Genomic DNA, 18,709 nt, shown 5'->3' on the forward strand with positions numbered 1-18,709 from the left:
TAAACTAGACTTAATGAATGTTTCCTGACAAAATTTAGGCATCTGCTCTTTCAAAAACCTAAATAAGAACACAACTTTACTTACTTTTTTAAAACAAAAACCTTGTGTTAGAGCTTCATTTTTAAGCAACTGATATTAAGATTCAAGACAAAAAAGATGCTAACAACAGATGGAGAACAGATGAAGCAATATTTTATGAACTGATACTGTTACATTTCTGGATCAAAAATATGAAGCTTGGAATAAAAACAGAACTCTTAGCATTATATAGTTGTTATAATATGGACATTTTCTGTTTTAGTTTGTTTTAGTTAAATAACTTCTCACACTGTGACAGTCAAATCTCAGAAATTGATTTTATGAATATTTATATAGTTATTTAGTTTACTTTTGGCTTGTGTAGTGGTGCAGTGGTAGTGTTGTTGCCTCACAACAAGAGGTTCTCTGGTTTGATTTTTGGCTGAAGTGCCTGTTGTGTGGAATCTGCATGTCCTCCCTGTGTTTGTGTGTGTTTTCTCTGGGTGCTCTGGTTTCCTCCCATGATACAGAGACATGTGCCTGGAGCCTCTGCTGAAAATTGGCTTTGTTTCAAGTCGGACTTTCCTGGTAAACAAATGTAAAATAAAATTTGTAGTTTTCTGGTAAATCAGTGAGAAGTGAATTCACTAAATAATGATAGCCATTTAAGTTTCAGTGTTCCTATCTTTCAGAAAACACATGGTAATGCAACATTTTATACTAGTGACTTTCTTAGATTATGCAAGCAACATTTAAAATGTGTCCACGGTTTTGACATCAATTTTGGCTATTTCAATGAATGTGAGCTTCAAGGGCAGAGAAGTTTTAATGCTGTCTTTTTTCATTGTGAGGCTGTATTGCTTTGTTTAGCAGGTGTCTATTAGTGTTTGTGCTATAAAATGTAAAATAAAAGTTTTAAATGAAATCCAGATAATCATTGTAGAAATAAAGCAGTATGTACATTACAGTGTTTATGGTAAATGGAGCGAAATAGCCAAGTAATGGGACATTGGAATGGCTGCATGGGGACTCTGGGGCCATATTTTGGTTGTCTGTTCTTCAGTTTGCTTTTGAAAGTTGCAATCTCACAATTCCATTGGAGTGAGTGGGGTTACATAATTATGTATGTAAATATTATGTTAATTAGTGTACAGATTTGTACCTATTTTTCATGGGCCTTTGTCCAGATTTTTAATGTTTCCAGATTGAGAGGTATGCCTACAAAGCATCCTTTGATCCTTCTCTGATGGACCTGCTGCATATTCACAAAACAAATAGCAACATAATTACCTGATCTAGGGACCTAAACCTCATTTGCAACATAAATAGGACATGCTGGAGGGACAGGTATCTGTTTCAGAGACTACCCCTTCTCTGGAACGTGCTTCCCATCCATGTGGAGCAGAGTTCTTCTTTACCCAATTCAAGCACTTGAATCAGTGGATGGGGAATCAGAAATCTGCCCCTGTTCCAGCACTTATGTCTCTAAGTGAGAGACAGGAAGCCTGTACATGCTAGACTACTAAAGCCCAACCCTACATATACCCCTTAAAATAACCTTGGGTATCAAAAATTGTCAGATATATGCCTCTTTACTCATCCCTCATCAGGCCCATAATTGAGTACAATGCCCCTTTTGGGATGTACCTTACCAGACACCTGCAGCAACTGGAAAGACCCCAAAAGTACCTCATCAAGAGGATCAAAGGGCTCAAACAGATGCCATATGATGCCCGGTTAAAGAAACTCCAGCTCTACTCAGTGGCATACCGCCTGCTCAGAGGCGATCTGTGCCTGACGTATAAAGCCATGTCCAACCCGGAATTAATGGACATGCTGCACCTCAGAAAATCCAAATTCCATTGAGCTACGCGCTCGAGAGACTTGAACCTCAGCACTGAAATAAATAGGGCATGCTGGAGGGACAGATTCATAACCCAGAGACTCCCTTCACTCTGGAATAAAATCCCAGTCCAGGTTAGGCAGAGTCCCTCATTGACTCTCTTCAAGAGGAATCTTGATGAGTGGATGGGAAATTATAGGTTTACCCTGGGTATCACTTCTGTGTCACTGTTAGACAGAGGCATGGTATACTAACCTCAAAAAAGGGCATAGCAAAATTAATTTAAAATGGGTGGCAAAAGCCAAACACACTCTGGCTAGGCTTATAAATGCCCTAGGGCAGATAGCCTAGTATGAACCTATGAACCTATATATGGGAAGCATAGCTAGGTTTAAAAAGGCCCTTGAAGTCATTAGCCTAGTACACACCTATGAATCTATACTTATTTCCCTTAGTGCATTCTTAATTATGGACCATTCCATGTCAGTCTCCACACTGACCTATTTTATTAATTTAACTAATAGAATTTTTTGGCAAGTCACAGTATCAGATTTATCAAACCTTTCCATACAAACCAAATCTTCACTGTTTTTGTGTCTTCTAGTGCTACACCTTTTTCTTTACTTGGGCTGTGTATTTCTGGGAATATATCTGTTTGTACTTTTCCCCCATGTCATCCATAGCGTTTGAACTGGGAATGTCTTAGACAATTATCACATCATATGTTAAGTTAGGCACTAGGGCTACTGGATGTAACACTTTGCATAGGGATTCTTAGATTCATAGGTGGCTCTGAAGGGCCATTTTAAGCCTAGCCAGTAATCCAAGATCTGAATCAAATTCTGTACCTTGTGTCGATGAGGTGAAGACCTTAACCATTATGATAAACCTACCCCAATTATTACAAATGCATCCCCCCAGAAAATCCATTTACTTCCCATTGGGTAATACGACACTGGTCTCCCATGTGGCAGGTGGGGATGCTCACCACTAAGCTAATGAGGAAGACAAACCCATTTGTTAGAAGTGTGACAGTATGCCTGACTGTAACTTAGGAGACTAGAATATAATTATCAGCCAAGGCACAGGCAGACAGGGAGAGGAACAAAGGGGCACAGCCTGCTCACCTCTCCTGGCAGAGTGGGAGGGCATTATGCACAGTTACAAGCACAATGGGAGATGCAATTTTCCTGGTGAAGATTGGGAAACCACTACTAATGCCATGTTGGGAGTGTTAGGACTACTTGAAGGGAATACTGCCGAGGAAGTAAGGTGACATCCTCCACAGCCCATTTCTTTCTGATGCCTTGCCAGGTGTGCAAAGTTAATGTTAGGGAGAAAGTCATCCCTTGTACTAGTGATGGAGGATGAATGGGCTGATGATCAACAATCTTAAGTGCAATACCCAACAATGTGTGGAATTAGTTATAGACGGCATCACCTATACTCAGCTGAAAGACATAATAAATCTGTTGGATGACAAATTCAGTTCAAATTTCACCTCCCTATCACCCCAAGTTCTCCCCCAAGAATTTCCCTCCACCACTCCACCTTCAATTATCACATTATATTAACAGGTTGCCACTGTGCTCTCTAATGCTAAAAGCACTGCTTCAATGGAGCATGACAATATGCCACATTGCCTCTTAAACAGCTTAAATCAGGACTTATCAGCTTTGTCCCGAGAGAGTGAAGGACAGCAACAGTCATCCCACTGCATAAAGGGGACCATCTACTGACCCAGGAAATTACAGACCCATAAGTTTGACTGGTCCTATATATAAGGCCATGGAAAGAATAATCATGGACCTGATAAATAATGACATAGAAGACCTCCAAACACTGGACCCGACCCATTTCAGTTTTGTCAAGGGCAGGTCATGCCTACTGAATCTGGTGGATTTCTTTGAGAAAGTCACTAAAGCTGTGGATGAGGGTAAAACAGTACATGCCACCTACCTCGACTTGGTCAAGCCTTTTGACACAATTCCCCACTCAGGTATTATAAATAAACTCACAAAACCGGGCATAAATCCCTACATCACCAGATAGATAGCCAATTGATTCATGGACAGGACACATGTTTAAAGTGGATGAATCCAGATCTAGCAAGAGGCCAGTTACTGGTGGTGTGTTACAAGGCTGAGTTCTGGGACCACTCCTGTTTGGAACATACTTCTCTGTTGCCAACCATACCTCTCACCCTTCTGGCTCCACAAATCTGGGCAAAGCCATAATCACTGGGGGGACAAAGAGCAAAAAATAAGGACACATTTTAAATATTGCTCTTATAAACTTAGAAAGTTGATAGAATAAAAAATGTTGTGTTACCATGCATTTTCTGAAGAATATGAAGTCTAAAACTGAAATGACTGTCATTGGTTAGTGAATTCAGTCCTCACTGATTTGGTAGAAAACCACAAATTTTATGCTAAACACACCAACAATATGAGGCAAAAATCTGTACATTCTGCAAAATTTGGACAGTTGAGAAGTATATTGCCGATCACTGCAAGATAGGGGCAATCATTGAATCCCCCAGTAATGCAGATATCCTTCAGGAGAGTCCTGATCAGAAAAATGGTGCCAGAACCATAGCCTAAAACTAAATAAAAAATACAGTATTATCATACCCTTTATTAAGTCAAATATCCCTGCAAATTACAACTTCAATAGCACACTCCTTAGAGTAGACTTAGATGTGAGAGGTTTAGGTAGACAGACAGTAGCCTGAACTTTGACCACCATGTTTTCACAGTGGTGAGAACATCCTTTTATGTAGCACAATTTATAAGTAAAGATATAGCATCCAGATCCAAGGAAATTATAGTCCCTCTGTACTCAGCCCTGATTAGACCAATAACGAAGTACAATGCGGCATTTGGGATGTACTTGACTAGGCATTTACAGGAACTGGAGTGAATGCAGAGGTTCCTCACAAAGAAAATACAGGGTATAAACAACATGACCTATGTGAATAGACTAAAAGCCCTATCCTGTTAGTCTGTCTCCTACTGACTATTAAGGGGTGACCTATGCCTGACCTATAAGGTACTCACAAATCCAGCCCTGATGGAGCTGCTACATATCTGAAAGTCAAACGGCATGAGGGTTACCCAATCTAGGTATCTAAATTTAGTCAGTGACTCAAACAAAACTTGCTGGAGAGACAGATGTGTGTTTCACAGATTGCTCCTTCTTTGGACCACACTTTCAATTCACATTAAGCAGAGACCTTTCCTGGCCCTCTTCAAACACAGCTTAGATCAATGGATGGGGAATCACAAACTCACACAAGGGGTAGTGCCTATGTCCCTTATGGACAGGGGTAATCTGTAAGATACTCAATGCACAGGCAAAAAGCCATGCCATCCTCTTACCCCTAGGGGCCATATATTGTGTAAAATTAGGTTATATTGGTTAGGCTTATAGGGCCCTTAAGCTGTTAGCCTAGTAATTTCCTATGAACTTGTGAACAAACATTGGCTGGCAAAGCAAACCAGCTCAGATGATAACTTTTTTCTTGTTTGCAGGCAAAAAAAACGTACTAAGGTGATGGCTCATTAATAACCCTCGGGGCATGCAAGCTTGAAATGGTGTTTGCAATGTCACTTAATAAAAAGCATTTACTAAAACAACTAATTGTTCATAAGACGTAGCATCACTCTGAAATACCAATTTTTTTAAGTTGCTAGGGAGTGCCCTACTTATCTACAGCCAAGATTTCTAGAAGTTTACTTACATTATTTACCCAAAGTTCTAGCTACGATTTCAAACTATGGTATTAAATAATCCATCTATGTTTTTTTTAGTCTGACCACAACGAATGACTACACCACATGGCAACGACAGTTAACTATCACTGGAAGTGCTCATCTGTATGTCATGCTAGTTAACTGCAATTTATAGATGTGCAAATGAGCCGATAATGAGGTCTTTCTTCATCACAACCTACATGTCTCTGAATTGCAAAATAACACATTGTGAGAGCAGGACCTTTGTAGCCAGGAGTGATTCATAACTCATTCTTTCATAATGCAGTAAAACCTTCATAGTTCATTTGTAATAAATACTCAAATATCTGCACAGGAGTATAACATTAAAGATATGTAGAGAGACCAACAACAGGATTTTTTGTATTCTACATATGTGTATTAAGTTGTTCTGACAATTAAATACTTATCTGACTTATAGATTCCATGTATTCTGCTTTAAGTGACTGTACTTCTTACGTTTGTATTTCATTAGCTATTACAATTGTCAGTGGATCAGGTTAACAAATGGAAACTTTTGGAGCTTGTAGGTATTAAACCTTTGGAGCTTGTAGTAAAATCTTTTGTCTACAGAGACCTAGCTGCTTCCTTGTGGGAGAGAGAATCAGTCTGGTTTGATCTAGCTAAAAGCATTCCTGCAAAACTGTGTTATTTTGATTGGATAATTTGGCTGGTTTCTGTTCCTTTGCCTTTAATAGGCAGTGTTTTAAACCATAAAAAGTAGAGACACCTCTAAAAGATAAAAGTTGCTGTGCCTCCAATGATAATGTAAAACAGTACAAAAAAACGCATCCACAGCAGCTACACACAGCAGATATAATCCACAGTATAATGACCGAATTTCCAAACAACAGTAACATTATAACTTCATTTATTGTAAAGTTAGCGCTTTCACCACAAAGGCTTCATCAGACTTATAAAAACGAAGAGAATTCCAAACATTTAAATAGCGTGTCATTTTAGCTGATTGGTGGTAACAGCTTGTAACATCATACATTAATGAATAGCTACTTCATATTAGAAATATGAGCGTTCAAAATCAACAACAAATACATCTAAAAAATTGAAAATCAAAAATTAAGACATATATATGAACAATAAAAACATGACATAATAAAAATCTGAGCACTTCTGAAGATTATCATATAGTCATCCCTATACCAGACTGGACTATAGCAAACTGTGAATTCTAATATAAACGTCAAATGCTGGAATGGAGTGAAAATGTACTACCTAACAAGAAGTGCATATAATATCAGGGCTTAAACATTACACATATACAATAAAGTTGGATATAAATATCTCACTAAAATAAAAACAGATTGTTGATGGTATAACAGAGTGACCTTCACTTTAATATTCTTACTCTCCTATTCCGTAGGATGGGTTTCAAAGGAGTTTTGTCATTTAATCCTGGTGGTCTGTCGGCCCTGAGTCTAATGATCCATCTCAACTCACATTCTTCAGTATAATTTTCGAGGTCACCACCTCGTATATTAGGACTAATGATCTGTACTACTAGAAATTTGAAGACGTGCAGGACCTGCCTGTCTAATATGTTTGGCCAGAGCATTGACTTCAGAACCAATGCGCACTTAATATAGATGTTCCCTAATGCGCTCACGGAATTTTCTATTGGTCTTACCTATATAAAACGCTGTATAAGATGAACAACTCGCAAGATAAATAAGATGTTTTAATATGAAGTAGCTCTTCATTAATGTATGATGTCACAAGCTGTTACCACCAATCAGCTGAAATGACACGCTATTTAAATGTTTGGAATTCTCTTCGTTTTTATAAGTCTGATGAAGCCTTTGTGGTGAAAGCGCTAACTTTACAATAAATTAAGTTACAATGTTACTGTTGTTTGGAAATTCGGTCATTATACTGTGGATTATATCTGCTGTGTGTAGCTGCTGTGGATGTGTTTTTTTGTACTGTTTTACATTATCATTGGAGGCACAGCAACTTTTATCTTTTAGAGGTGTCTCTACTTTTTATTGTTGATACTTCATTTCTTTTTACACCTCCAAGGGGACATGGCAGAAACATCGAGTATCTCTGTTGAATTTCCATATACATTAAACGGGCAAGCTATGGAAGACCGGAAGTTAGCCCACTTTCAAAACTGTGTATCCGGAACTGAGAATGTACTGATGCTGGATGAGGAATTAGCTGATAATAACATTGACGGCGTGGAAGTGGAGAACTTAGTAGGTTTCACTGAGGCTATGAACAGGCTGGAGTTCGATTTTTTAAAGCTGAAACAGATGCAATTGCAGCGCCAACATTTTGAGGCATGTTTACAAAAGAGAATTGTACCTAGAGGGCTGCGCATATTGAAAATGCCAACTACAGGTAATCACCCTGAACTCTTATTTAAATGGCAACAGTTAAACTTGGATCTCAATTTTAACTACATGAGACTTTTGAATGAATTTTTTGTTCCTGAAGAGGAACTGCTTAGAAACCAAGTTATTAAACAGCAACAGATTATTTTACAGAAATATCCTAGCTCCAAAATTGAAGCAGCTCTGGAGAGACTATTGGACAATGTGATGTTGTATGAAAAACGTTTGATTGAACAAAAAAAGAACAAAATTAGCAGAGATACAAGGGATTTTAAACAGGGCCATGTTCACTTGGCCTAGGGGTGGTAATAACAATGGTAATGAGGTGAATGAACGTAGGCAGTGTTCTAATGTAGCAATGAATGCAGCGAAAGTAAGTGCTAGTACCAGTGTTCGTAATCAAGTGAATGATGTTTGTGATTTGAATATTGATTCTGGTGTTTTGGGAAAGAGTGTTCCAACAGTAGCTCCTTTGAATGCATTGGTAGAACCTAATGCTGTACCTGATATTAATGGTTCAGTTGTTACATCCAATAACAACAACCATGCTACTCAGACTGCTAATGGTCCTGAACAAGTAGTCAGGAGAAAAACGACATGCAATATTACACCTCACACAGACTCACAAAGTAATGAAACTAGTACACATACTCCTTTCCCTATAGACTCCCATCAATATTCTCAGAGGCAGAGATCCTTCAGCAGAGGGAGACAGAAACAGAAGGGGTCGGGGGGCGAACACATGGGTCCCACATTAAAGAAAATGTGGGAACTGATGGACGATCATTAATTATCAATTTATCCAACAGGAATTTAACTAACTATGAAATGCAGGTTTTGAATAAAGGTCTCACTTTTATTCCCACTAGTAAGAGTGACCTCACTGATACCATTATATATGTTAAGATGTTTGCACGTAACATCCAACTTAAGTTAGAGTTTGGGAATGCCAGTGGTCACAGGGACACGATGATGTTTCGACCCCCTAGTGTATATGTTCCTACATTACATCCCCTTATAGATACTTTTGTAAAGTTAGTTCAGAACGATGTTTATGAAATGAAGAAATCAAATAACAATAAGCAAAACAATTTATCTTTCCTACAAAGGAAAGCACTTAATGATTTAAGTAGAGATGTCTCTATAGCCATTAGACCGGCAGACAAGGGTGGGCCCATTGTTGTAATGGACCGAGTTAATTATATGGATAGTATGAGAAGTTTATTACAAGAGGATAACTTTTATACTAAAATTGAGACGGCTGAGGTGGTTAACAAGGTCTATAGAATATATGATATGCTGGATGATTTATTGAAAAGTTTTGATATTAATACAGAGTTAAGTTCCTCAGGGTTAATAAGCCTTTAATACCAGTAATTCAATGCCTACCTAAGGTCCATAAATTTTTTAGATGTATTTGTTGTTGATTCTGAACGCTCATATTTTTAATATGAAGTAGCTATTCATTAATGTATGATGTCACAAGCTGTTACCACCAATCAGCTGAAATGACACGTTATTTAAATGTTTGGAATTCTCTTCGTTTTTATAAGTCTGATGAAGCCTTTGTGGTGAAAGCGCTAACTTTACAATAAATCAAGTTATAATTTTACTGTTGTTTGGAAATTTGGTCATTATACTGTGGATTATATCTGCTGTGTGTAGCTGCTGTGGATGCGTTTTTTTGTACTATTTTACATTATTAGTGTTTTAAACCAGTTTGTACTTGTTTTCTCAAGCTGTTCAAAGCTGCAGTGAGATAGATCTTCTGTCATTTGCTGTGCTGTGATATTGGAAAAATATAAGTGTTTATTTTCAACTGTTTTCTGCACTTCTGTTTTACTGCATATCTGTTTAATCTGTGCAGCTGTTTTTTACTCTCCTTTTTGTTGTCTGTTAGAGCTGAATATCTGTTACTGCTTGTGACCTTTGGAGCTTGTAGTGAAATCTTTTGACTAGAGAGGCCTAGCTCTTTCTTTGTGGGAGAAAGAACCAGTCTGGTTTGATCTAGCTGGAAGCATTCCTGCAACATGTGTTATTTTGATTGGATAATTTGGCTGATTTCTGTTTCTCTGCCTTTAATAGGCAGTGTTTTAAACCAGTTTGTACTTGTTTACTTAAGCTGTTCAAAGCTGCAGTGAGATACGCCTTCTGCCAATTTGCTCTGCTGTGATATTGGAAAAAGATAAGTGGTTATTTTTAAAAGTTTTCTGCACTTCTGTTTTACTACATATCTGTTTAATCTGTGCAACAGTTTTTTTTAGATCCCACCCACCTGCCAGCTGCTGTTGTGGTCTTAAAGCTTGGTGACTTTGAGTTGCCTGCCTCTAGTATTAAGTTGATACTGGACACTCCCCCAGTCATATTACATCAGCTCATTCTACTGTTTATAGTGAGAACTTTGTAAAGACCCACCCCTTTAGCTTCTTGACCTTGAATTATCTTATTATCTTCCATCTCCTCACTTTCTCCGAAAAAAATGTACCTCTTCCTACTTCATTTTGCTGCTTGTGCTTAGGAGTTCAACTGCATTTAATTTGCCATATTTACTACTGCTTGTCGGTAGTCTCATTAAATTGATGACAGTATTCTCCTGAATTGCTGCTTTATTTGTGCTATCCGTTACTGTTTTGATTGTGACCTACTGTTTTAAAGCAATCTGGTTAACTATATTTCATTGCTATCTACTGCAATTCATTACTGTTTAACTGCATTTTACTCCATTTTGTTGCTGCTTAACTGTATTTTTTCATACTGTGAGTTATGTTCTTTTGACTATAAGTGATTAATCTATGCTTCATTGTGAGTTTTTTTTACTGTATTTTTAACCTTAAAATTGAGTAGCATAGTCTAGATACAAGTCTGCTGGAGCCAGAACTTCAACTACACAATTTTTAACCCTTTTTGAGGTATTCCAGCCACAAATTATCTCTTAATAGCACTTGTGTTATCATCTAGTAGTACTACTCTTAGACCTTTCTCCCTTTACCCTCTTAGCTCTTTCAGTTTCTGACAAATATGAATAGACAATTTCCTACATTTTCTCCTGCCATTCTGGTTGATATAGGCATCCTGAGACAGTGTAGCAACCGCCTCATGTACACAGACAACCCTCTACAACTACCACCTATGAACACAATTTGTGAGAGATGCAATTACATCAAGCACCTAGTGTCATTGCTCTCTCCCCCACAAACCAGTATATGTGTCACTGAGAAGGTTGGCAACCTCCAACACCACCCACACCTACACAACACACCCCCACATATGCAGAGGTCCTCAACAAAAGCATACCCAAACAAAACAGACCTCTGAGGCATAAACACACTCAAACTCCACTGCCCACCACACCACACACCATACATAATCCACATACCTGTGTCTCACAGCCACTAAGGCCTAAACATAACCCAACATATTAGTCATAAGAGACTCCATTGTGAGACACACAGATGTGCTCCTCACCAGGCTGGATAAGGAGAAAGTCAAGGTTAGTTTGTCTGATGCCAGAATCCGCCATATCACCAATGCACTCAAGTCTCTCAACAGGTACTGTTATGACTCTGTCATAGTCCATGTTGGAGTGAATGACTTGAGACATACCTTTCTGGACTATATGAAGAGAGACATGCTCGAGCTTGCTGAATATGTGTCCCAGGCAAGTATGTTCCTAGCCTTAAGCAACATTCTACCATCACCTAGAATGATGCCTCAATACAAACAAAAAATGATTGACTTTAACAATTGGCTTAGTTTCTGGTGTCATTCCAAGGGGATCCAGTACCTGACAGCCTGGGATGACATGATTGACAAACCATGATGCTTTGCCAGATATGGCCTGCATCTGTCTCCCTTGGGCTTCAGGCTCCTGGCAAAGGCTCTTGCCTCCCCCATAGTGCCTTTTTTAGGCAATGCCATGAGGTCAAAACTACCAACATGAACATTTTATCAAAACAAAAATTAAAGGTCATGCTGCTAAATGCTAGGAGTCTAAACATGAAAGTGCACTCATTGCAAGTATTCTTAACCCTAGAAGAAGCTGACATTTGTGCAGTCACAGAAACCTGGTTCAAAGCTGCGGATAACACCCCAGCCATACCAGGTTACTCATCCTATAATTTATTCAGACCCAAAACCATGGGCAGCAAAACAAAAGGAGGTAGCATTGCAATATATATAAAAGACATACACACCTGTAGGCTGTTCAAAACAGTATGATGCACAGGGAACACTCCAGGTGCAGTTAACAATTAACAAGACCCCTATTCAAATCATAGCTAGCCATAGGCCTCCAACTCTGACTCAAGATGCCCACTCCACCTATCTGGACCTCTTTGAATATATCAAGATTCAACCCTTTACCCTGATCCTGAGCAACTTTAACTATCCAACCATAGATTGGAAGAAATACTTATGCCATAACACAAATGCCCAGATATTCCTTGATTTCGTCAATGCAAATGCCTTGGACCAGTTGGTTGACACCCCTACAAGAGGTGAAAATATCTTGGACTTGGTATTAACCGACATGAGTAACCACTGCAGCATCCCTACAGTGTCATCAACCCTGGTAAGATCCAACCACAAGGCAGTCACTTTCAAAGTCACCATCTCCCCAGACCCCTGCTAGCTAGGGGCAAACAAAAAGACTTCTCCAAAGCTAATTACAACCTCCTGAGGGAAGGTATAAACAGCTTCACAACCCCCTCTCCCTCCATAGGAACTGGCACATATGTCCAAACCTACACTATATAGCTGCATGAAATCAGGAATACCAGAGAGGACTAAATCATCCTCCTCAAGAAAGAGTAAACCTGTCTGGTGGACATCTACAATAAATAAACTATAATAAAAGGAAAAAAAATTGCTGTCCAGGACCAAGAAGGAGCAGGTGCCTAATTGGAAGTAATCTCTCCTTAGCCTGAACAAGCAAATAAGAGCACTAGTGAAATCCTCAAAAGCAAACTTCAAATCCAAACTGGCCACATCTACTAAAGACAGTCATAAGGCCTTCTTCACATATGTCCACAATCTCAAGAGAAGCACCCAGATTTGCTCAGAACTGGTGGTCAAGAACACCACATACACAAATGCTGTAGATATAGCCAACCTTTTGGCAGACAGGTTCTGTGAAAACTTCACTCCTCTATCCCCCACATCAGTAAAACAGGACATACCCATTACCTGCCACCTTCCCCTTATCTCTAGGGAGCCAGTCATCACTGCCCTCTCAAATGTACAAAATACAGCCTCCGTGGAACCAGATAACATCCCGGGCTGCATCCTACATGAACTCAGGCAGGAAGCTGCAGCACAATTAGGCACCCTATTTAACCAAAGCCTGAGTACCGTCTTCATCCCAGGCGAGTGGAGAACAGCTACTGTCATCCCTTTGCACAAAGGTGAAGCATCCACCAGTCCAGGAAATTATAGACCCATCAGCCTAACTAGCCTGACCTGCAAGGCCATGGAGTGGATTATCATGGACCTCATTAACATGGACATTGGCAACCTCCAGTCACTTGATCCCACACAGTTTGGTTTTGTCAAGGGGTGGTCATGCCTGTTAAATTTGGTTGACTTCTTTGAGACAGTCACCAAGGCCATAGATTTGGAGAAGATGGTGCATGCCACCTACCTTGATCTGGCCAAAGCCTTCAGTACTATTCCCTACTCAGGTATAACAGATAAACTCTCTCATCTAGGCATCAATCCATATGTTACCAGATGGGTAGCAAACTGGCTCATTGATAGAACCCACCTCAAGTAGTAGACCCATAACAAGCAATGTACCCCAGGGATCAGTCTTAGGGCTTCTGCTGTTTGAAATATACTTCTCAGAGGTGCAGACCAAATCTAATGGGCTATGGCTGACCAAGTTTGTAGATGACTGCAAGCTGGGTGCTGTCATCAATTCCCCTAGTAATGTGGGACCCTCCAAGAGGGTCTCACCCAAACAAATAATTGGTGCCAGAAACATGGCCTCAAACTGCATGCCAAAAAATGCATCATCATCATCCCTTTTGGGGAGAGTGATGACCCACAAATTATCACACTGATAATAAGGTACTAAGCATGCAAACAGTCTTGAGGGACTTGAGCACCCAGGTTGATAGCAAACTGACTTTTGACCACCATATTGCCTCCATTGTATGGAAAGCTTTCTACATGGCCCACCTCATTAGTAAGGGTATCTCATCCAGGGACAAGGTGGTCATAACATCCCAGTAATCTTCCCTTATAACACCCATTACTGAGTACAATGACCCTTTCGGCATGTACCTCACAAAGCACATACAGCACCTGGAGATACCACAGAGGTTCCACACCCAGAAAATCCAAGGCCTCAAACATCTACCATACACAGATAGGCTAAAAGCCCTGTCCCTCAGAGGTGACCTCTGTCTGGCATACAAAGCAATCTCAGACCCTGTCCTGATGGGACTGCTGCATATCCACAAATCAGGCTCCACTCGATTAACCCGCACGCACAACCTCAACCTGGTCTGTGACATCAATAGGACATATTGGCAGGACAGATTTGTGTCCCAGAGACTCCCCCTTTTGTGGAATAGACTCCCTCTTCAGATAAAGCAGAGTACCTCATTAAACCTTTTGAAGTGCAACCTGGATAACTGGATGGGGAACAGAAAAATACAACCCTAGGATTCGACCTGTGTCTCTGCTGGACAGTGGCATAGGGTGCTGACTTGTTGGAGTTGGAACGTGGGATAAGTTCTTGGCTAGGCTTGTAAGGGCTTCAGGGCCAGTAGCCTACTAACTTCCTATGATCCTATGATCCTAAATTCTGCAATTGCAACAGACCCCACCTTGAGTCCGTACAAGTGAGTCTCATGAACTCACAGACAAAAAATATTACAAAAATGTACACAACATCTAAATAAAAATATGTATCCTTGTTTTACATGGTGGCAAAATCCTCAGCACCAAACATGTGCAGTCTCTATTTCCCCACATCCTCAACTTAAACATATATTCTAACTCCAAAGCCTCTCTTGCCACTAGAGAAGGGCAACACAGCCTTCAGAGAGGCATCAATAACTGGCAATCATTCTACTAGTTTAAGACTTTATTCATTCACCTCCTATCCCAACAAGTAGTGGGTTCAGTGCAGAGAACTAGCCCTGAGTGGGGCACCAATACCTCATATGGCACATGTATACTCATTCACACACTACATGTACAGCTACAGGAAATTCTGAGGATCTCCAGTTCATCTAATAGCAGAGCAGGATGTTGAAGGAAACAAGACTGATAGGTGAAAACCCACACAGACACGGGGAGAACATGACGACTCTACAGAGAAGGAACCCCAGCTAGGAACCAAACCAGAGAAGTAAGAATTGATAAGTAGCAGTGCTACCTGCTCCACTATGGTGAAAGCTTAGCTGTTTATAAAGCTAGTTGTGTGACATACCTCATAGAATATATGCAAATGGCCCCTTTTAAGTACATACCCGTGTTTCAGATGCATGCCTTCTGAATGACCATGCCTTTTTACTTTTTATTTTTTTAAGTATTTATGGGTAAATTCAGGCCAATAAAGCCAAACCCCACTAACTGCAGACATGCATGTTGTGTCTTTTTTTTTTTTACCTTGTCAGCCTAGCATAAGTAGCACCTCTCAAGTGGTGCAGCAGTACCACATTCATCTTTAGTGCACAAAGTTGTGAGTTCTATTCCCATACCAGGGAGATAGATTCCTGATACTGCAGTGCAGCTTGGGGGGGGGGGGGGCTGCACTCCTAAGAATATCATCCTTTGGATGAGATGTTAAATCGAGGCCCCAAGAGCCTCAGTTGGTGATAGCTCAGGTGGATGTAAAAGATCCCACAGCGCCTATCAAAAAGAGTATGGGAAGTTTCCTGATGCCCTAGCCAAATTTCCCTAGTAGTATAAATAAATAACACCTTGATTTCTTCCTGACAAGAGAATGCTAGCCTAGTCAACAAAGGGTAAATAAATACATTAAACATTTTATCATAGCTCTATGCCATCTCCCAGATTAAATTAAATGTTTTGAAATATAACATTTAATTCCCAAAAGTTAGGGCTGTAATCTCTTTATTAAGAAGATGCAATCAACAGCGTAGCCTTCTATCAGGTTCTTGGATTAATTTACTAGTAGTAGCACTATAGTGTAGCATAATGGGGGTGCATCAGTTTTGAGGTGTTGTCCTTCATGTAACACATTAAACAGAAGCCCCAGTTACATGAATTGATCATAGCTTAGGTGGATGAAAAAGATCCCTTGACATTTATTGGAAATAGGAGATTTCCCTGTCCCCTGGACAATTTTTTTTTTTCATAGTAAGTATAAATATTATATTAGCTCTTCCCTGAAAACATGCCTTGCAGTTAGACTTCCTATATATTCACTTACATGTTTACTTGTAGAATTTAATGGAAAAGCATCTTGCAAGTTGTTAAAATCCCAAGTCCAGAACTATCTCATCTTTTCCTTGACTCTACAAAATGCATCTGCTGGAGGTCATTCTTCAGCTACCTGAAATTCACCAGTTCACTTATATGCTGATCTCCCTGTCTCTTGTCACCTGTCAGGCTATTTTTTTTTTTTTTTTTTTCATTTTCAAGTGTAAATATATAAATCACACTGCAATCACATTATTTTCACTTCCAAGTGCAAATACACTGATCTCACTGCAATGTCATTTGTTTTTAACTTCCAAGTGCAAATATACCAATCTCGCTGCAATGTCATTCTTTTTAACAACAAAAGCTGCTTAATAATAACATCTCCTTGTATTTGCTTTTCAGCTAATGAAAACAGACAGACTGCTTAAGGGATGTCATGACTTTCAGCCCCATCTGTCAGACACCATGTTACACGCACAGATACCTAAACACACCTAAGTGCAGTAAAAAAAAAAGCTACACGTAAATAAGCAGTGAGTGTGGCTCTCATTTAATACATTGCTTGATGGGATCAGGTGCTTTACACATCTTTATTTATCAAAGATCTTTTCAAAATGCAGTAATTTAGTTCCGCTTATCATCCCTGTCTCATGTGCCACAATATTTACATTCTCCTTCAATGAGTCTGGCATCGTTCTTCACCAGCAAAGATTCCAGCTACATTTGTCTTGACTGATGGATCCTCTACTAAACAATTAAATTTTCATGCTTAAATACTCACAGACATTGCCTTTGTTGTTGTAAAAACACTGTTATCTATCACACTGGTATGCCCCCATGCTGGGGTACAGCTAATAAGCCTGGCAGCAGGTTCAGGATTATCATTTCCCATGCTGGCCAGTGGCAGCTTGCCATTTCGTCTTTATTGATGCACATATGTCTTTACTGAAAGCTCACCATCTGCTTTTTTTCCCCTTTTTTTTTGGAATGAAAATTAACAAATGTTCTAAGTTCCTACCATGACATTTCTATTGGGTAGTAACATCAGAAAATGAGAATTACACAGAACAGTGTTTGTAATTCAATGCTGTCTGCATTAACAAGGATCTGCTAATTCAGGGGAAAAACTGGCTGCACAGATTCTATGACAATGGCCTCAGCATTGAACATTATACACATGACATCTAGCAAACCAACAGCCTTTGTTTGTCTTGTTTATGTTGAAATGAAAGAGAAGGTACTGTTAGTTACATTAGCCTCTGGGGAAATGCATATCAGTGACCGCTGAAATTCTGAATGATGCTTTTGTCTAACAGTTGTATTACACTTGCTATATTATGCAAGAGAGTGCCCATTTTAGTACTGGATAATGTTTCTACATCATATAACAACCACAGCATGTATCCAAAAAACAGAATTAACTTTTTATTTCTCCCTTTCAGATGAATCTTTGAAATAACCACACTCATCAGTGAACCGGCAAAGCTATATGAAAAAAATGAGAGATGTTATGAAAAATATCAGGACATAATTCTTGACAGTTAACAGTCAGGAAAATAGTTGTTATCCCCATTAAATATCACATAACACAGTTTAGAAACTTTTCTGGGGTTTTTTTGCTTTCTTTAAACTTTGTTTGTGTGTGTGTGTATCCTAAATCATTTTATTCAAAGAAAAACAGTCAATAGCATGAATAATATTGATGGGATATATTCAAACAAAAGCTATAGAAATTAGACTTGTTTTTAATTTTGTCTATAAGCAAAACTAAGTTAAGACTTTTAATTTTCTACAAAGTGCTATATAAATCTGGTAATAAAGGACTTGTTATTGCAATCAAAGGTGCATGCCTGAGATGGAAAATTGAATTAATGAAAAAAAATTAGATCTAGACAGTGTTGTTGTAAACATAATAAATGTGTAAGGAATAACGGCCGTAGAAGCGAGAGACTCAGGTTCCAGAAAGTAAGAAATATATAGTTTTCTGGTATCAGAGGACGTTATATAGATGAATAAAACTTATATAATTACAGGACAGTGAAAAGAATGGACTTTAAAACTTGGTTATTGAGGCATATGATGACTGGGGCCATTTGAGATATATCAGACATCTGCAGAAAATTGTTACATACTCATTCATTTTTTTTTTAATGACAAGATTTATAATGCATCAGATTCCATACAAAGTCCAATCTGAAACAGGGTAATGGTACACCTAAGAGCTGTGTACTGGATTAAGATTACATAGCTTAAATAGTGATGAAAAATGGCACAGCCTCAGTAAACATATGATCTCCGATATCTTGAAAATAAATATTTAATGA

Source organism: Protopterus annectens, chromosome 1.part1, assembly GCF_019279795.1.
Source record: "Protopterus annectens isolate FY-2018-M chromosome 1.part1, PAN1.0, whole genome shotgun sequence".
Taxonomy (NCBI): Eukaryota; Metazoa; Chordata; order Ceratodontiformes; family Protopteridae; genus Protopterus; species Protopterus annectens.